At 43.4% G+C, this 21,417-nt stretch overlaps 1 protein-coding gene and 1 long non-coding RNA gene across 3 annotated transcripts in view; one reads left to right on the top strand and one right to left on the bottom strand.

The window, feature by feature from the left end:
* Positions 1-21,417, bottom strand: part of MAP6 (microtubule associated protein 6) — an 80,867-nt gene that overhangs the window by 24,855 nt on the left and 34,595 nt on the right. The window lies entirely within an intron of this gene.
* LOC103877740 lies at positions 16,299-20,379 on the top strand. The gene is made up of 3 exons (XR_637548.4): positions 16,299-16,386; positions 18,185-18,248; positions 20,358-20,379. It is a non-coding gene; the product is annotated as an uncharacterized LOC103877740 (long non-coding RNA).

The raw sequence follows: 21,417 nt of genomic DNA, 5'->3' as shown, positions 1-21,417 counted from the left end.
CTTTTATAAGCTGGAGGATTTTGTTTTATTGGTATATTCTCTATAGTTCTTATAACAACTTTGAGAACAGGTACTATTATGCCCCTTTTATAAAGGAGGGTAACCAAGGCTCAGAGAGATTAAGTGGCTAGAATAAGGCAATGCAACTAGCAAATAGCAGAACTGGGGTCTGAGCTCAGGTCAGTCAGGCTCCACAGCCCACAGCCTTCCCACTACACTTCGGCAATGCGCCAGAGCTGCAGTGTGCTTGGCCTGCCCTCACTGGAGGTGTCTGTGCAGGGCCTGGCCTGCTGCCTGCAATGCTGTAGAGGAGTTACATGACACAGACCAGGCTAGATGGCACCTAAGCTCCTCCAGCCCTGAGATGCTAGACTGAGAGCAATATGGGCCACACTCTTGCCCTGTCATGCCCAGTGCCTCTTGACAAATTCATGGTCCCCTGTAACATGATCTCCCCTTCCTATGCAACTACATTTTTTCTTGATCATTCATTCATTCATTCCTCTATCCACTCATCCATTCATTTGGCATCTGCCACACACTAGCCAAGGGCATGGAATGTGCCCCACAGGGATGTATAAGCCATGGATGAGGTGTCTAGAGTTCAGGTATCTAGACTTGACCATGTGTGATCCTAAGAAAAGACAGAATGAATCAAATGGGACAGGGTTCAGAGGGCAAGAGGGAAAGGAATGCTTAACTCTGAAGGCGAGTGAGGACTGGGGAAAGGGGTACTGAAGGATGTCAACAGAGAAGCAGATGAAGGGAATTCAGGCACTAGTCTGAGTCTGTATGGCAGGTTCAGACAGCAGGTGAACTGATCAGGGTGGCTGCTCAGGATGCAGGGTGGGGTCTTGGAAGCTGTGCAAAGTGCCCAGGATGGATAGGAGCCGAGGCCAGGCAGAACAGAGCCTGGATGCCATGTTTGGAAGCATGTGCTATGCCTGGGAAGATGCTGAAAGTTTCTGAGCAAGGCAGCACTGTTTCTCCATTGATAGTGCTCTCCTACTATCAGCCTGCCCCGATTCTACCTATTCTTTAAGGCTCAGCTCAGGGGTCTCCTCTTCCAGGAACCTCTCCTGGGTTACTCAACTCAAAATTTCCCATCTCTCAGCTCCTGGTCCATTTACTTTACTGGCCATCTTTGTGGTTACCAGGCAGTTTCATGCCATTCTTCCGTTCTTTCATGAGTCCATTTTGTCTCTCTTAAGGGATAAGATAAGACAAATTTTATGACAGAATCCTACTCTTGAGTCCAGTCTCATTTGCATGGCTGCAAAGGGGTATACTATGTCAGGCTGCAGGTTAGGGTCGAGCAGGGCTAGGACTCCAATCCCTGCCTGTTTCCCATACCCTAGGCTGCCATACAGGGCCACACTCCGTATCTTCTTTACATTCTTCACAGGATTTAAGGGCTTGACATTCAGTGGGCAGTTAATGTTAGTAACTATTGTTAGATTTATTTCTGGTCAGCTGATGTCACTTCCTCCTGAGCCCTTCCTTCCCTGCCCTACATGGGGCAGAGACTTGCTTCTCGGTGGCATGGGAATGCCTGACTCCAAAGCTCACACCTGGGGGTGGATGTGTAACCCAAGCTTGTATTGGTGTCCTTCAAGCTCATGGCCACTTTGGCTCCTGGAAGTAATCACAAGAAAGCCATTCCCTTCAGTCAGCCTGGGTGTACACCACAGTGAGGCCCTGGGCACACTGGGAGGGTCCCATATCTGTGAGTTTCTACTCCTGACATCCCAGAGATGCCCCTCATGCCACAGCTTCTCTAGTATTGTGATGTGTAGAAGTCACAGGGACAGGGTGCTCTGTAAGTGCATCACCAAAGGCCTGCTGTCCCCTCCACAACAGAGCCTCTGGTGGACCCTGTTATTTGAGCCTTGAAACATGACCTATCTCATATACAATCCTGCAGCGGCAGAAGGAGAGTCTGGGGCTATGATATCCCCCAGTGGGTGGGTAAACTGCAGATGATGGGCTGCAGATGAGCCCATCGATGATGGGCTCAATCGATATATTCAGATCTGGGTTTAAATGACTCTTTGATGGCTTATTTGTGCTGGGAAAATTTATGGAGAGAAGGCTGGGCCAGCCCTCAACCCCCTACTAAGGGATGGCAGAGCCAGGCCCAGTTTGAGCCATCTCATGGAGACTTAGTGGGCAAGATTTTTTTGGGCTGCTCCTCCAGAACCTTTGAACAGCCATATAGTCACATTCAGAGCAGCTGCCAAAGCAGGACTTTGGGATCTTGCTGATCAGGCAAAGTTTTCAGAGGAGTCAACATTCAACCTTCAACTCCTCCTGTCTGGTCTCTCTGTTCCTTCTGTGACCTGCACCTCTCTGTAGCATGCAATGTGCTATATTTTACCTCAAGCTACCTGTGTAGATGACTTTCTTCCCTTCCAGACTGTGCCATCCCTGAGAGTAAAGGCGGTCCTTTTGCATCCATGTAAGTCTCATCATGTCTACGACAGGGATGTGGAATGCAGCTCCCACCTCCCCGTGGCTGCTCCAGCCAGGGAGGGGGTCTAAAGTTGCTATGCAACATCTCATGGCATCCATATAACTTCCTACAATATGCCCACAAGTTCTTTGATACTTCTACCTTACATAGAGCTTAATTCCTTCCTCTTCAGTGTGGTTGGACTTGGGGACTCACTTCTGACAAACAGAAGATGGTGGGAGTGGTGGTGCATAACTTCTGAGAGTGGATCATTCAAGGCTTTGCAGCCTCCTCCTTGTACTCTCTCCAGGATTACTCTCTCTGGGGCAGCAAGCTGCCATGTCATAAGGACATTCAAGTAGCCCTTGTGGAAAGGCCCGTGTCAGGAGGAACTGAGGCTTCCTACCGAAAGTCATGGGAGTGAAAAGTCCTAGAAGACCCAAACCACCCTTGACATGATTTCCTGAGAGACCCTGAGCTCGAACCATCCAGCTAAGCCATCCTGGATTACTGACCCTTAGAAACTTTATGAGGTCAAAAATATTTATTGCCATTTATGTGGCTAAGTTTTGGAGTAATTTATTACAAGCAACAAATTCTAATACAAATCCCAATCAGAAAATTTTCTCTTCTCATCAAAAAGGGTTTAAAACACTTGTGTCATCTTAGCAAGGCAGAAAATACTGGTGTAAGTGGGGCACAGGAGTTCAAGTTTCCAGCAGAGCTGCAGCATGACCTTAATGGAGAGAAGTCATGCTCTGTTGTAAGAAACAGGGTGAATGGTCTGCAGCCTTCTTTAGAAGGTAGCAAAGCCTCCAGTGCAGCAAAGCTGATAACGATGCGACTGCCTTGGATCCAGGTCATAAGCAGAAAAAAGAAACATAGGCCATCACAGAAGAAAATGATGTCTCAGAGCACACAGCACATGCAAGCTTCTCAGAGGTGCAGACAGAGGTTAACAGGGTGAGAAGAAGCATGGAACCTGGGCCAGATGATGATGATAAGTTACTAGAAAGAGAACTGGCTCTGGAGTGAGATACATCCATCCTAGCTCTAAGCCATGGGCCAGGTCTTGCCTGCTCTGAACATTGGTGAACTCATTTGTAAAGGATTTATACACGGCCTACTCATAGAATTGATGCAGGGGTTAAATGAGAAAGAATGTAAAGCAGTTCTTTAGTTGAAGAGGACCTGGACATTCATATCAGAATTACAAAGCCCATGGTAGACACGCGCATAATAAATGTATTTGGCTTTCATTACAGAGTCGTTTATTCAAGAAAAATTACTGCATTTCTTCTGTGCTCCAGACATGGAGCTAGAAATGCAATGTGTACAGACAGATGAAGCCCCTGCCTCCACAGACCTTGTTGTCAGGTGGGGAGACATCAACAATTACATAATCAAATATCTGTGACAGCTATTGTTACACTTCTGAATGCTGCAGTCAACGTTCTGGTGCCCAGAGTGGGCAAAATTTGGGCAGCAGCTTCCAGCGCCAGGCTTATTTCTGAGTGCATTTCAAGTTAGACTTGAACAAAGTAGCATTCAATGAATGCCTGATTAATTGAATCTCCAATACTGAGTACCCACTATAAACAGATGTTCCCTTTTTAAGACCTTGTTCCACTTAAGCATAGTTGCTTGCAGTCATTCAAGGGGAGATACTGAAAGAGCAATTATAGACGGAGAGCCCGAAGCCAGCCTGTCACTGATGAGGCCAGGCCCCAGAAGAGGGAGGGAGGGAGGCAACAGGAGTGAGCGGGGTGGGCGGGTTTGGCCCTGGAAAGTATTGTAAAAGAACAGAGGGGAGCCTGTGCTTTCATTGCTAATGTGAAAAACACTGACATTTACAAGAAACAAGGAAATATAATTATATAAGGAACAAGTTTTACTGCTGTGAAGAACATCTACATGTGTTAATCGGTACAAATCACTTCTTGATAAAAGTAGAGACTTAGAATAATGGATTGCTGACAACTATGGCCATACAAAAATCCCATTTCTCTGTTCATAAGGGAAGAGGAATTTATTTATTATGTGTCTAAGTATTTATTATTTATTATGTATCTAAATCCTGGGAAAATAAAATTCTTTCCCCATCTTCTTCATAAAAATTTTTTGACATTCCTCGACTGCTTTACGAAGGAAGAAGACAGTGCTTTTAAGTCTTAAGGGTCTAGTTTTCCTACAGATTTTTGTAGGTAATTTATGTTGCCATGGAAACATGTTAAGTCTCTGTTCAAAAATCTGGTCTACATTTGTTATTGTAAAGTGTTCCTGAAGAAGGGAAGCCGTCTCCTTTGTGCACTCTGATGGAGGCAGTCGCTGAATGCTGTCGGTTGCCAAGCTATTGTCAGGATGTGGTTAACGGAAGCAGGATCTATAGATTAAAAACAAAGAACATCCTGGGGCCTAGAGGGCTGCAAGTGGTGTAGAGAGCTTCTGTCTCCTTTTAGAATGTAGTGGAAGATTGCTTTTTCCTGGCCAGAGATGACCTGGCCAAGAGAGCAGCTTGAAGATCTATGTATGTGTACATGCTCGTGCACAGTTCTCAGTTTCTTTTGTGTGAAAGGGAGAAAAAAGTTGCATAGAGAATGACAGTATTCTAATTATTTAGGATCATTTTTCTCATCCATTAATATCCAGTAAGTACAGGTATACCATGGATGATGATTTCATAAAATGAGAAAGCACATGCTTGGACAAAAAATGGTCAAGTATATAAAGAAAAGTTTGAAGCTAATCTGAGTAGATAATTAATAGAAAAGAATGCTCCCTCTCTCTTACATAGAAAGATTAGTAACATCTGGCAATGATAGGTGTCAAGGTTTGGGCCCCTGTACTAGGTAAATGGCTCATTCTGCATATAGCTGCTATCTAAGTCTAGTTATGGGTGACCTGCAGCTTAGAGGCCCTTGTGCATCTGGGAAACAGTGTCTCATTCAAAGAAAGTCCACAGGAACAATGTATATAAAACCATGAGGATGGACAATTAAAAATGAAAACTGCTCAAACTAGGCTGGGCACGGTGGCTCATGCCTATGATCCTAGCACCCTGGGAGGCCAAGGCTGGCGGATATCTTGAGGCCAGGAGTTCAAGATCAGCCTGGCCAACATGGTAAGACCCCCTCTCTACTAAAATACAAAAATTAGCCAGGTGTGGTGGTGGGTGCTTGTAATCCCAGCTACTCAGGAGGCTGAGGCAGGAGAATGGCTTGAACCTGGGAGGCAGAGGTTGCAGTGAGCCGAGATCATGCCCCTGCACTGCAGTCTGGGCAACAGAACAAGACTCTGTCTCCAAAAACAAACAAACAAACAAAAAACCCCAAAAACTCAAATTAGGAGTCAGTTTGATTCTACACAAATTAATTTCAATTGCAGTATTTATTAGAAACCGTAGGAAGAAAAATGGTGCAAAATGAGAAAACCTACAGTTGGCCGAGGTGGAGGATAAGAGTGGGGGAGTGTGAGAGTTAAGACAAGTACACTTACAAATAAACCTCAAGTAGAAAAAAATAAGAGATAGATGAGAAGTGATAGGGTTGTAAGAAAACTTCCCCATAACCATTTCCCCATCACTGTCAGGGTTTATCAGTCCTAGGAATGCTGAGGTGGTTGTGCCACAAAGCCATAGAGTTATCAGTTGAGATTGAGGAGAGAAGGCTACGCTCTTTTGGTTAGCTGGGTCCCCAGTGATCTGTGTCCGTCCTTGCAGAAAGATGGTTCCCTAGACTGGAAATGGAAATGTTGAAGGGAGATAAGCCCTGAAAGGTGGGAGGGAGTGCTGCTCCTTCAGTGGGGTAACCTAGAGTTCTGAGAGTAAACTCTGTAAAAACTGCCAAGGACACAGTATGGTACATCTAGCGAAGTACTACATAAACCTGTTTCTGCTTTTTTTTTTTTTTTTGAAAAAAGTACTTAATGTGTTTTAAACAAAGCTGGCACTAAAAATAACATCATTTTATGAATTCTTGAGAACCATGCTAATTTACTCCTTAAAATGTTTTATAAGGGAATACTGGGAACAACTCAATGTCAATAAGTTTGACAATACACATGAAGTAGGCAAATTCTTAGAAAGATGCAAATTATAAAATTGACTCTTGGCTGGGCGTGGTGGCTCACGCCTATAATCCCAGCACTTTGGGAGGCTGAGGTGGGAGGATCACTTGAGGTCAGGAGTTTGGGACCAGTCTGACCAACATGGTGAAACTCCATCTCTACTAAAAATACAAAAATTAGCCAGGCATGGTCGTGGGCGCCTGTAATCCCAGGTACTTGGGAGGCTGAGTCAGGAGAGTTGCTTGAAGCTGAGAGGCAGAGTTGCAGTAAGCCGAGATCATGCCACTGCACTCCAGCCTGGGCGACACAGTGAGATTGTTAAAAAAAAAAAAAAGGACTCTTATCCCTGAGTGCAGGGGGAGTCCCTCTCACCTGCTTCCTCAGATGACTCTGGAAGCTTCCCCACACCACTGGGTACTGAGACAAAGCTCCCTGACAGTCGAGACCGGCAGACCTCTATCTGGTCCCTGCCCTGGCCAGAGGCCCCCCTACATTGACCTCCTGTTGATGCCCTGGTGGAGCCGACAGGTACTCTGGGAGTCCTGTGCTTCCTGATCCAATAGGGCCAAATCCTTCATCTCCCCCAGAAGCAGAGCATATCCCTGGGACCCCTCGGCCACTGCCCGATCCGTGAGCCTTCTCTGTTTCTGGGGCCTCCCCCACCACAGCTCTGACTCCTGCCTCACAAAGGACTAAGGGGGAGAGGGTGGGAGAGAAGATACAAACATAGAGGAGGGGAGGCTGCTCTGGCAAAGTCTTTAAGGCTTTTGGAGGTCCAGGCCTGGGGCCAAGCAGGAAAGTGTGTGCGTGAGGAGTGTGCGCAAGTGTGTCCGTGAGTGAGGCGTGCGTGTTAGTGTGTGTCTTTCCTAGGACACACCATACCCTGTGTATGTATGGACGTTTTTGTAAAAAAGAGAAAAATCTGAATGAATGTTTTATTTGCTTTAAAAAAAATTGACTCAAGAAGAAATAGAAAACCTGAATAAACCTGTATCAGGTACAGAAATTGAATTCATAATTTTAAATCTTTTTTTTAAATCTGTACATATATTTTTTATTTGTTACTTATTTTTTAACTTTTAAGTTCAAGGGTACATGTACAGGTTTGTTACATAGGTAAACTTGTCACAGGGGTTTGTTGTACAGACTATTTCATCACCCATGTATTAAGCTTAGAACTCACTGGTTATTTTTCCTGATCCTCTCCCTCTTCCCACCTTCCACCTTCTGACAGGCCCCAGTGTGTGTTGTACCCCTCTATGGTTTCATATGTTCTCATAATTTAGCTTCCACTTATAAGTGAGAATATGCAGTATTTGGTTTTCTGTTCCTACGTTAGTTTGCTAAGGATAATGGCCTCCAGTTCCTTCCATGTCTCTGCAAAGGACATAAAAAAAGAAATACGGACCACATTTTCTTTATCCAGTCTGTCATTGATGGGCATTTAGGTTAGTTCCATGCCTTTGCTATTGTGAATAGTGCTGTGTCTTTATACGTGTATGTGTCTTTATAACAGAATGATTTGTATTCATTTGGGTATATATCCAGTAATGGGATTGCTGGGTTGAACGGTATTTCTGTCTTTAGATCTCTGAGGAATTGTCTTCCACAGTGGTTGAACTAATTTACCTTCCCACCAACAGTGTATGGGCATTCCTTTTTCTCCACAACCTCACCAGCATCTGTTATTTTTTGACTTTTTAATAACTGCCATTCTGACTGCCATGAGATGGTATCCCATTGTGGTTTTGATGTGCATATCTCTTAGTAACTTCAAATCTTTACACAAAGAAAGTCCGATGCTTGATGGCTTCACTGGTGAATTCTATCAAACATTAAGGAAAAAATAAATACCAATCCTAACAACTTCTTTTAGAAAATAGAGAAAAAGAGGCTGGGCATATTGTTTCAAGCTTGTAATCCTAGTACTTTGGTAGGCCGAGGTGGGTGGATCACCTGAGCCCAGGAGTTTGAGACCAGCCTGATAAACATGGTGAAATCCCATTTCTACAAAAATACATACAAATTAGCTGGGTGTGGTGGCGCATGCCTGTAGTCCCAGATACTTGGGAGGCTGAAGTGGTAGGATGGTTTGTGCCCAGGAGGTGGAGGTTGCAGTGAGCAGAGATGGTGCCACTGCACTCCAGCCTGTGTGACAGAGCAAGATTCTGACTCAAAAGAGAAAAAAAAAAAAAAAAAAAAGAAAAGAAAGAAAAAAAAAAAGAAAATAGAGGAAAAGAGAATGCTTCTCACCTCATTTTAAGAGGACAGCATTTCCCCGATACCTTGATACCAAGCCAGTCAAAGACATCACAAGAAAAGGAAACTATAGGCTAATATTCCTCATGAACACATATGTGAAAACTCTTAACAAAATATTAGCAAATCAAATCCAGCAACATAAAAAGATTTAAACACCATGACCAAGTAAAGTTTATCCCAGGAGTACAAGGTCAGTTTAACATTCCAAATCAATTAGGATAATATATCATATAGTAACAGAATAACAAACAGAAACCATATGATCATTTCAATATTCTTAGAAAAATCATGTGACAAAATCTAACACCCTTTCATGATAAAAAGAAATATTGCTGGGCGTGATGGCTCACTCTTGTAATTCCAGCATGTTGGAAGGCCAAGGCAGGCAGATCACTTGAGGCCAGGAGTTCAAGACCAACCTTGCCAACATGATGAAATCCTATCTTTACTTGAAAGAAAGAAAGAAAGAAAGAAAGAAAGAAAGAAAGAAAGAAAGAAAGAAAGAAAGAGAGAAGAAAGAAGAAAGAAAAGAAAGAAAGAAAGAAAGAAAGAAAGAAAGAAAGAAAGAAAGAAAGAAAGAAAGAAAGAAAGAAAGAGAAATATCATCAGTCTAGAAATAGTGGGGAACTCCCTCAACTTACTAGAGGAAATCTACAAAAACCCTACAACTAACATAATACTCAATGGTAAAAGACCAAATGCTTTCCCTCTAAGATCAGGAACAAAGTAAGGATGCCCACTTTCAACCCTTCTATTCAATATTGTATTGACAGCCATAGTCAGTATAATAAAACAAGAAAAGAAGTTAAAGGCATACAGATTAGAAAAGAAGACACAAAACTGTCATTATTTGCATGTAACATAATCTTGCATTTAGAAAATACTCGGCAATTGGCCGGGTAATCCCAGCACTTTGGAAGGCCAAGGTGGGTGGATCACTTGGGGTCACGGGTTCGAGACCAGCCTGGCCAACATGGTGAAACCCCATCTTTACTAAAAATACAAAAATTAGCTAGGTGGTGTGGTGGGTGCCTGTAATCCTAGCTACTTGGGAGGCTGAGGCAGTAGAATCGCTTGAACCCAGGAGGTGGAGGTTGTAGTGATCCGAGATAGTGCCACTGCACTCCAGCCTGGGCATAGAGCAAGACTCCATCTCAACAAAAACAAAAACAAAACAACAAAGGCTACTAGAAAAAATGAGTGAGTTTAGCAAGATTGCTGGATGCTAGATCAATACACAAAAATTAATTGTATGTCTACATACTAGTAACAGACAATGGGAAAATAAAATTTTAGAATTTCATTCACAATAATATCAATCAGAATACAACAGAAATAAGGTTTTTTTTTTAATTTTTAATTTATTTTTTAATTTAAAGAGACAAGGTCTCACTCTGTCAGCCAGGCTGGAGTACAGGGGTGTGATCATGGCTCATTGCAGCCACAAATTCCTGGTCTCAAGCAATCCTCCCACCTCGGCCTCCCAAAGTTCTGAGATTACATGTGAGCCACTGCACTCAGCCAGTAATAAATGTAAAAAAAGAAATGTAATGGCTGTACACTGAAAACTACATAATGCCGCTGAGAGAGATTGAAGAAATACTATAAATAGATACACCATATTCATAAACTGCAAGATTCAACATTGTTAAGATGGCAACGCTCTAGAAATTGATCTATAAATTCGAAGCAACTAATATCAAAATCCCAGCAGGACTCTTTGTAGAAAATGACAAGCTGATCTTAAAATTTACAGGGAAATGCAAAAGATCTAGAATTGCCAAAACAATTTTGAATAGGAGAAAAAAAGTGTGAGGATTTACACTACCTGATTTCAAAACTTATAAAGCTACTGTAATCAGTCAGTGTGTTACTCGCATAAGGATAGACACATAGATCTATGAACGGAATAGAGTGTTCAGAAATAGATCTTTGCATACAGAAGTGTGCTAAAGCTGGCTCACACTGGCTTACAGCAATAATTGTTAAATTTTCAGGAATTCGATGAACTGATTGTTAAACTATTGGTAGCTTGAAAGCAGCCATGTGACAGTATTCATATCAGGAAATTGGCTAACACTATAAATAAGACAAATAAGGCCCTTCTTTTTTTTTTCCCAGAAAGTGGGAAAAAGTTATTAAACATTTATCATCATACCATTGGCTCACATATATAGTCAATTTATTTTTGACAAAAAGATAGAAACAGCCTAAATGTCCATCAACTAATGAATAGACAAAATGAGTGTATCCATATAATGGAATACTACTTAGCAACAAAAAGAAATGAACAAATATGGATGACTCTTAAAAACATGCTAAATGAAAGAAGGCTAACAGAATATAACACATATTGTATGATTCCAACTATATGAAAATTCTAGAAAAGGCAAACTGTAGAAACAGAAAGATCAGTGGTTGCCGAGGCCTGTGAGTGAAAGAGAGGATGCTAAAACTGTCTTTCAGAGACGATTGCACCAACGTATAATTTTACTAAATCTCATGAAAATATACACTTAAAAGGGGTGCATTTTACGTTATGTAAATGATACCTCAATAAAGCTGTTTAAAAATCCAGCTGGAACATCCCCTTTCCTGACACCCCTCCCTTTGCAAGGGGGTGATCCCTGCCTCCTCTGATGCCCACCTTCTTTGTCTGACTTATACTGTGATCTTTGTTATTTGTTTCCAAGCTCATCTGTGGGGCCTAGGAGAGCAGAGGTGGCATCTGACCCATCTGTGCATCCCTGGTGTCTGGTTTGGAGGTTGGCACGTTTCAGCATGCACTCAAGTCAGTGTTACTTAACCAATGAATAAACACCTTTGTCTTACTTTTTTTTTGAGACAGAGTCTTGCTCTGTCACCCAGGCTGGAGTGTAGTGGTGCTATCTCGGCTCACTGCAACCTCTGCCTCCTGGGTTCAAGCAATTCATCCATGATGAAAGTGGCATGAAATACCACTTCTATTGCATTTTGTGCTGCTTTTGATTCTTGTTGCTACTGATTCCCTGGAAGTGATGCCGATGAAGCCCGGTTGCCCACACTGAGACCCTCAGCTGCCCACCCTGTCTCACCTGCAGTGGCCAGAGCTCTGGAGTGCGTCAAGGATGTGCAGCTGGGCCAGCTGTGGGTGGGCAGTCTGGTGAGTGAATCATGGACTTCATTTACCCAGGCCCAACTAACCTTCCCTGGCTTCGATACATTTCTTTCTTTTTCACATTGTAATTTTACTTTCAGCAAGCTTTTCAGCAACCTGCTAACTCTAGAAGTAACAGACATACTCAGAGGTGTCAGTGTCTGAGAAAATGTGAGACTTGTTTTTCAGGCCATGAAATCCAGAGGGGCTTCCTCAAAAATGGGATGTGGAATTTCATCATGAAGCTGCAGCATAAAACTTGCCTGGGCCGGGACCCAGGGTGACAGGAATGTGCTGTGGCCAGCACCTCAGAGGCCAATTGCTCAGGGCGGCTGCACGACTTCCTTAATTCCTCTCCATGCCAGAGGGGTGGGCAGCACTTACATGCACTCATTCTCTCACCTTCAGCACAGCCCAGTAAGGCTGGAGGCCCCCTGGCTCCTAGAGACGTTCAAGGTCTTCCCTGAAGTGTCACGGCCAGTGAGGGCCTGACTAGAACCCAGGCCCATCCAACTCCATATCTCAAGCTCCACGAGCTGCCCTGTAGATGCTTGAAGCATGTTCATTAGTCTGTGTCTGCATGAACTGCCCCTGCCTTGAATTTTCTGCTTCCCTTTTCTACCCGAGATGCAACTTAAATATAGCCCAAAAAAAGGAATAGAGAGAAAGAGGCTAAGGGCACAAGTCAGCGTAAAGCATGGACCCATCAGGAGAATAGCCATGTTCTTTCGAAAGGCATGATCACCTGCACAACACGTCCATATTCCAACGGACAACAAGTGCCTACTGAACACACCTTGCACATAGCAGGTGCTCAGCCTACATAGTAAGCATTGTTTCATGCCGCTGGGCCTCTGCCAGCGATTCTGTTCAACACGCATTGAGGATGCATCCTAGAGTAATACGAAGATGTGAACTGGCCTCTAACCATGTTCAGCTGAGTGGGGCAGTAAGCCTCCCTCAAAACAAAGAAAACAAAAGTGCACACCAGGACCTGGGGAGAGCAGGTGCTCTGGGAGTTCAAGGGCCTCGCTAAGGAATCTCAGGGCAGTTTTAGAAGAGTAGGAATTTTCAGGCAGGGAAAGGGAGGCACTGACATTTCTGCAATCCTTCCCTCCCAGCATTCACAGGAAGATCATCCCCACAAACTCATTAACACAGCCACAGTGCTTGGAGTCATCTTTAGAGGCATTTTCCAGGCAGCCTGGGATGGCAGGTCCAAGCCCGTCATGTCATGTGCATTCAGCTGGGCAAACAAAGCCCTTGAAAACACCTAGTCTTTGGGGGAAGTAATTAATATTTCAAAGGAAGCCTCCTTCGCATCAGCACCCTGCATTCTTTATCTGTCAGCTGTGCAGGTCGTCAGGCTGACATCCTGGGACCGAGGGGGACAGAAGAGAAGAGGATGTTGGGGCCTACAGTGTGCACCAGATGCTGCACAAACATGCCCTCAATCCCCACACAGTGCCACCAGGCGGGGACTTCCCCTCATTCTAATGAGAAAACCAAAGCCCAGAGAGGTGAGCGATTTGCTCAAGGGCACACAGCTAACAAACAGGAGGACCAGAACTCAAATTCAAGCGTGAACCATTAACTTCAGATCTCACATTTTCCTACTTTTCTACAGTAATCAGTTTCTGTACAGAAAACAAACAAACAAACAAACAAACGAAAAACAAAAAAAGAATCCCAAAACTTTTTTCTCTTACTTCAATATCAAAATAAAACTTAGTACCAATCACATGCACAAATTACACTACCAAAAGGGAGGCACACTTCTGCCACGGTTGAAAATAGGCTTGGCCTGATTAAAAGACCTCTGCTAATTCCGCCTCTGGAGGATCAAGGCCAGACTCCTCAGCCAGACCACGGATCCAGTCCAGCACAGCCCACTTCTGTAGGCCCATTGCCTCCCACTCTCGTCCTCTGAGCAGCTTATCCACACACTTGCTTATATTGCTCTGTTTCTAGAATGCTCTCCCAGGCCCCATGCTCTTTGCTTCACCTCACACGTGTCACCTCTGTGAGCCATCACTGACCCCCAAGATGGGATGAAAACTCTCACTCCAGCTCCCACACGGCATCCCAGTCTGCTGCAGTCATCTCTTGACAAGCATATATCCTCTCTGAACTGGATGCCCTAGAGGATGGGAGCGTATCTGAGCCTAGCCCAGCACAGAGCAGGCACTGAGAAAAGGCTTGCTGAGTGAATATGACTGCCTAAGAATCACGGAGTAGCAGAGCTGGACAGACATCTGAACACTTTCATTTTATAGCTAAGAATTATATGAAGGCCAATAGAGGCAAAGAAGGTGGAGAGGTGAGGAGGGACCACACACTGGAGCTCAGGCTTGACTCTGGAAGCAGCAGGAGCCACTCAAGAGCTCAGAGCAGAGGAGTGACGTGATGATGTGGCCTGGGAGATATTTTGTTTTGATGACTCAGGCCACTTTGGGACAATAAGAGGCTGGGATAGGGAGAGACTAGAGGCTGCAGATTCACGTATGTTTTATTTAATAATAACCTTAATTACAAACTTAGTGTCACTTCTGTTAATAAATTATTTAATGCATTTATTGAGTGCCTGCAGCAATTATAACATGGGCATCCTTTACTGAGGGCCCACTGTGTACCAGGTGCTTTGCATTCATTATTTAATTTAAACCTCAGAGCCACCTTTTGAGGTAGGCACTATTACTTTCTGTTTTGTGGATGAGGAAACTAAGCTCAGAGAGGTGAAATTACTTATCTAGGGCCTCAGAGAGACTATGATCCAGGCCCTGGGAAGAAAAGACAAGAAGCCCACAAGCTAGTGAAGGGCAGAAAAAGAAAATAAATGATTTGAGTCATTTGATATCAGAGATGCTATAACCCAGGGAAACAGAGGGAGCTGAGGAGGCCCAGAGCAGGGCTGTAATCGCTAGCATGAGGCAATGAGTGAAGTCTAATTGTGATGGTGGCAGAAAAAAAATGCATTACAAATTGAAAACAGGTCTACTGTCCTATTACTTACATTTTCTCTTTTTGGAGCAGAGCCAAACTGTGTATAACCCAGGAAATGGCTGAAAGCAGAGAGGAAATATGCAGAGCACCCCTCTGTGAGATTCAAAAATCATCTTCATGCTTGTAATCATTCAACACAGACACTCTGCACCTGACCTCCCAACAATGGGATTAGCCTGTCTTTCTGCCCCAGGGAACTCTGTGCCATCTGGGGAGACCTAGGGGTCCTGGGAGAGAGATGCTGATGGTCCAGCAGCAGCTGGCCTCACACAGGCCCACAACTTAATTAGGTTCCTAGGAGGGCAGTGTGCAGACATAAACCAGTTAGTAAGGGGCACCAGAGTGCTGGGTGTGGAAGCGTCAGCTGCAAAGACATGCCTAAACGGCCTCTGCTCTACATGCGGCTGTACTTGCACGTACGTCCGTATCTGTACGTGTCTTTGTGTGTGTGTGCTCTGGCCAAACAGTAGGAGGAGGGAGGGTTGGTAACAAAAGGACCTGAAAACAAGGGGTCTGTCCCAGTGAGAAACTGATTTGCTTTGAGACTACTGATGCTAATGGTGATGACTGTGAAGGCAGATGACAGAGAAGCTTCTTGGTTCCAGAAACTGTATGAGGCACACTTTTTCACTATCTCATTTAATCGTCATGGAGACCCTATGGAGTAGACACTGTTATTATCATGCTTGTTTTACAGATGAGGAAACAGGATCTGAGGGGGTTCCGTGTCTTGACCTTGGACAGCAATAAGTAGAGATGTTAGGATTAAACAAAAATACTACAATTAAGAGCCGTGTCCCAGAACTGAAATGGAACATTCAGCTGAGGAACTGAGACAATACCAAAGTGGGCACAAGGTCACAATGCAGAATCCTCAAAAGAAAGGCTGAGAATGGTGGAGGGAGAGGACACTGGCAAGAGTTCTATGTGCTGTGACGGGGCTACTTCTCTCCTCTACTGAAAACAAGAGAGAGGCTCAAGGACACCCACATCTCAGGGGCTGTGCTGGAGCCATAGCTGACTCATCTGAGAGACCTAAAGGCCCAGGAGACAGCTGGCTAGCTGATCCTGGAGCAGAGGGAGAGAGAAATGGTTGTGTTGGGGGTGGCTTGTACTCTGTTTGCTGGAGCAAAGAATGCGCAGTGCTGTTTTCCTGGAGCAGATGGGGTCAAGAGGGCCAGCTGAAGTGGCAAACAGATCCCACCAGAAAGAAGCTGGAGGGACTGCAGGATGTTGGGGGTGAAAAAGGAGTATGGAAGCAGCTGGAGAGATTCACATTTATCAAGGGACTGTGGGATGAGATCCAAAGTGATGGGTGGGGGCCTCCAAAGAACCCAGCAAAGCGCCCGCAAGAGAAAGATCCCACCTTAAACACCTGCTGGGGGAGAGCAGTCACCGTGGCGACACGGGTCCAAGCGAGAGCTCGCCTCCTCCCCGCCCTTGCTCCCTGAATACCAACCCTGGAAAGGTGAGGAGCTAGGGGAGGGGAGGACAGGGCAGTAGAAGCCCACTGTAGGCATCTCCTCTGCAGCACGCCAGAACGGCAGGAGGGAGAAAAACATTCACTTTAAAAATAGACTGACTACTTTGACTATTACACGGGACTGAACATTTAAATTACTGGAGGACTTTTATTTGCTGACATTTGCCAAGTTACAAGACCTCCCTAAATATTGTACAAGTTACGAGACTCATCCAAAATTTTGTGAAAGGGGAGGGGAAGAACTTGACCTGGAGAATAAATTTAAAGGGATAGTGGGAGGCAAAAGTAAAATCACCTTGCAATTATGTCTGATGAGCTGCATTTGTTGAAAGTAAAAGTTACACTTACAATGAATGAAAACTTACTATGTGCCAGATGCTTTAATAATAGATTTGCACACTTGATCTAATGTAATCTTAAATCAACCCTGCAAGATAGAAGTTACTACTCCTGTTTTACAGGTTGGAACACAGAGGCTCAGAGACGTAAAGAGATCTGCCTAAAGTCACAGAGCCGACAAGTGGGACTCAGGCTCATGAGGACAAAAAGCCTGCATCTCTCGTTTTTTTGTTTTTATTTTTTGAGACAAAGTCTTGCTCTGTTACTCAGGCTGGAGTGCAGTGGTGCGATCTTGGCTCACTGCAACTTCCGCCTCCTGAGTTCAAGTGATTTTCCTGCCTCAGCCTCCCAAGTAGCTGGGATTACATGCATGTGCCACAACATTTGGCTGATTTTTGTATTTTTAGTAGAGATGGGTTTCACCATGTTGGTCAGGCTGGTCTCCAACTCCTGGTCTCAAGTGATCCTCCTACTTCGGCCTCCCAAAGTGCTGGGATTACAGGCATGAGCCACCGCCCCCTGCCAAGCCTGGGTCTTTCTATCGTGTCTCTGCTTGGGACTTCACAGGTCAACTTGCACCAGTAAAAGTGGTGCTCAGGGTGGGAGTTTTTTGGCATCCTGCATATGAAGTACACTTTTTTTTTTTTGCTCAAAAGACTGACTTTATATTCTTATATTCTTTTATTTTGAGGTCAAAGGGATTGGAAAAAATTTATTCCACAGCTGCTATCACCTGCTTGTTTGTCAAAGGGTTAACAAAAACTGCAGTGTCATAACCAAATAACTAGATCTAGGTCTGGATGCAAGTTTGTAAACAGGGCTATAGATACGTTGACAGGGGTGGTGGTGTGTGGAGGGAGCTCTTACTGAAGGACAGTGAGGGCACTGCTGGGAGGGGAGTGGGATGAGGGAGATGAAGAGGAGAAGAGAAAATAAGAAGGCAGTGAGAGGAAGTCTTATTGACACAGGAACAAAAGTCTTGGTTCTTGTTCATCAGCAACACACTGAATTCTCGTGTCTTCTAATATCCACCACAATTAGTAACTATAGCAAAGATAAGGCCAGGGCCTACCTTACAGAAGAATGCTTGATAAAACACACTACTGGATTTCAAATCTGTGTTCATATGAGTGATGCGAGTGTGTGTGCATGTGCTGCTGTAACTATCATCACCACCACCTTCACACCATTGTCTTTGTCGCGGTCTTCTGAGCTTTCCGACTCTACCCTCTCCCGGAAATCCACCCCGCCCAGTTAAAGAACCAGCATGGAACCTGGGCTTAAAATCCTCCCACCTTCACTGGTGAATTCTTGTGTCTTTGTCTGGTTTTGGTGTCAGGGTAATACTGACCTTATAGAACGAGTTATGAATTGTTCTCTCTTTTTCTATTTTTTGGAAGAGTTTGTGAAAATTGGTATTAATTTTTCTTTGCATGTTTGGCAGGAATCACCGACTTAACTGTTTTTGTAAACCATTGCATCTAGTTCACAGCTGATGTTTATTAAAGGTAATGAATCTGTTTCTATAATTTTGTATCTTACCTGATATAATTTAATGATGAATATTTAACGTAAATTTTTAAAAGAGGCTTTTATCTGATATATCATAGAATACTACAAAAGTCCAGACTGAAGTACAAATTTCAGACTATTTATACCAGATCTTGAATTTCATGGATGTGACCGACTAGTCACTCCTAAAAATAGAATCCTTCAAATGTCTCTGGGTACCAGGTAACAGTCATTCAACTAAGCCCTGCACTGAGTTCCAGCTTCCTATCTGTATCTCCCTAAACTCATTACTAATTAAAGGAAGCCACAGCTACATTTTAAATACAAAATGCTTAACTTACAAAGGCTTGTTAAAAGGTAATGATTCAAGTATTTTGTTAATAACAAGGACTTATTACCTTTTAAGAACTGTCCAAATGTATCATAGAATTTGTTAATAATGAAAATTCCACTGTTCTTACCCTTGTGGTGAAGCCCTGGAATCTGATTTTAACAAGTTCCTTGGGTGATTCTAATGCAGTTGGTCAGAGGAGCATACTTTGAAAAACACCACTTTAAAGTTATCAGGACTTTGTGGATAAAGATGATGAATAAAGTAATTTGTGTCTATAATAAAGTGCCTGGCACACCACTTGGCTCAAGGTGGCATGCTATGGGTGCCAATGTGACTGGTTTAAGAAGCATAATGCAAATTACCTTAAACAGGGCTGCAGCTAGGTAAAAATTGTTGATAGGACTGCAGGCTTATCTAGGTATTCTTGGTCACTCTCCCACAATCTCCACTCATTCTCAGCAATAACAAAGCATGGACTATGAAAAAGGGCTTGTGTTCGGAATCCCAATTATGCTGTGTATCAGCTGTGGAACTTCAAGAACTACTCTCACTGAGCCTCAGCTTCCTCATCTGTAAACAGCGATAATGTCATCTACCTTGCTGTGGTGGTGTGCAGATTTAATAAAATACAGTGTAATTTGTTTTTCTTAATTGCCCTTTGCCCTTTGCCCAACCCTCTCCCACTCCCCTCCTCCAGATGGGCTCATGTAACACAGGGCCAGCAGGAGACGGCACAAATGCACTTTCACAGCTACAGTGATGGATGGCTGTCAAGTGGCTGTCTTAGCTAAGGAAACTCAAACATAAAAAGAGAAGAAAAGGAAGCAGATTCAAAGGCTGGTGATGAGATGATCAAGTGCTTGCTTCAGAACACAAATCTCAACATGAGACCAGTGAAATTCAACTGAAGCAGAGCACACTTATATCCTCGGGTGCTTTGATATATTTAGGAGGAAATGAGGGAATATCAAGGTCAGGTCTAAAAGGAGATCAATGAAAAATGATCATTTCTGCTGTTGCAGGAGATAGGCACTGGGTATACAATTATTTCACTTAGATGGAATGATCCAATTTCATCCAGCAAGTACCACCAGTGAACACATTTCTGGTATATTTTGCTGAATGGACACCAAGTTTGTGAATAAGTGAATTTCTAGCAATGGGGAAATTATCTCTGCGAGCCCCATACAGGCATTCCTTACTTTAAATCCATCAATTTAATCAACGGAGAGTGTAAAATTATAGGAGTCTCTTTTGATTCCTTTTACATTCATTTCCTACTATGGCTCTGGGATTCAAATGATTAGTTCTGTGACATTAGGGGCAAGTTACTTTACCTCACTGAGCCTTCTTGTTTAATCCTCACTTCAACCCTATTAGCTCTATTCTATTTCCAGGAACATGGGGATAGCGGGTGCCTTACCCAAGGTCACCCAGCTAGTAAGAAGTAGATCTGAGCCCAGGGCAGGCTTCCTCTGTGTTCCGTTCCAACTCTAGGGACTTGCACAGGGACAGCAAATTAGGGGGAAAAGATCACTTTTTCAGATGTTATTCTGGGTTTTTCCATGTTCAGCCATCAGAGTTTATAATCCACCAAAGGGAAGATTCAATGTCTGTATAATCTCTGTAATAATTTGTGCAAAAGTGTGTAAAGAAATGTCTCTCACAAACAGACAGGCATGGTGAAGTGGACTGCATGAACTACTTTGTATGCCTTCCTGATTCTTGGTTGTAAGTTAATACATCCATCTTCTTCTTTCCTTTCTCACAGAATAAATACCCTTCCGTTACCACCACTTTTGTTTTGTGTGATTCTATAATCTACTGGCTTCTAACTGTTCACTAGTCAAAGAAGATAGATACAAGGACCTAAGGGTAAGAGATGTACACAACCTCAGATAAAGGGTAGTATTCTCTGGACTAGGGAATTGTGGGAAGACAGTGATAAGAAGAGATTAGAACTAATCACTATTGTTATGACTGTGTAATGTGGAAATTAGAATCATCTATCCATCCAGTCAGCCAGTCAGTAATTCCTAGAACCCTAGAATTTTAGAGCTGGCAGACATCATAGAGATAATTTAATTCAATATGTTAATTTTCACAGATTGAAAAAATTAGATGGAGAGAGAGGAAATAACTCCATTAAAGTCACATAGCAACTGATGGCAGAGCTGGAACCAGCATTCCAGTTTCTCATTTCCTGGTCTAGTTTTGTTGTTGTTGTTGCTGTTGTTGTTTTGCACCAGAAGAGACAGTATTTTAAAGGTACTAATAGTATATTGTTATTAAAAACAACAATAGACAATATCTCCACAAAACCTGACTGTTTGTAACATACCTTTACTTAAGTATTTCATGTGAGTTACCATGTACAGGGCATTAGAAATTATTCCATTAAGTATGTCCTCTGAATTGCTTGGGTTTGCTCATAAATCCCCATCCCATGGGACTTATGAAGGCAAATGATCTTCCCAAAAGGTCCATGTGCCTTTTGTTCTTTAGGCTGATCCTCATATAACTTGAAATTAAATCTCACTCCTCTGAGAGATACTCTGGGTAAACTTAGGATTTTTCTGTGGGTAAGTATTTCATAAGGAATGCTAGTGAGAGATGCTCAAAAATTCACTCATTCATTTGTTTAACATATATTAACTTGGGTGCTGTGCGAAGACATTGGGATACAACAGAGGACAGAGGATACAAAGTCCCTGCCCTCTCGGAGAGCAGTGACTTACATTCCAGGGAAGGGAGAGGGACCATAAGCCAATAAGCTGGTATGTCAGGTGGTGGGAAGTTCCAACAAGAGTAATAAAGGTGACAGAAAGTCA

This window comes from Papio anubis, chromosome 12, assembly GCF_008728515.1.
Source record: "Papio anubis isolate 15944 chromosome 12, Panubis1.0, whole genome shotgun sequence".
In the NCBI taxonomy this organism is placed as follows: domain Eukaryota; kingdom Metazoa; phylum Chordata; class Mammalia; order Primates; family Cercopithecidae; genus Papio; species Papio anubis.
This window is presented reverse-complemented; position numbering and strand designations above follow the sequence as displayed.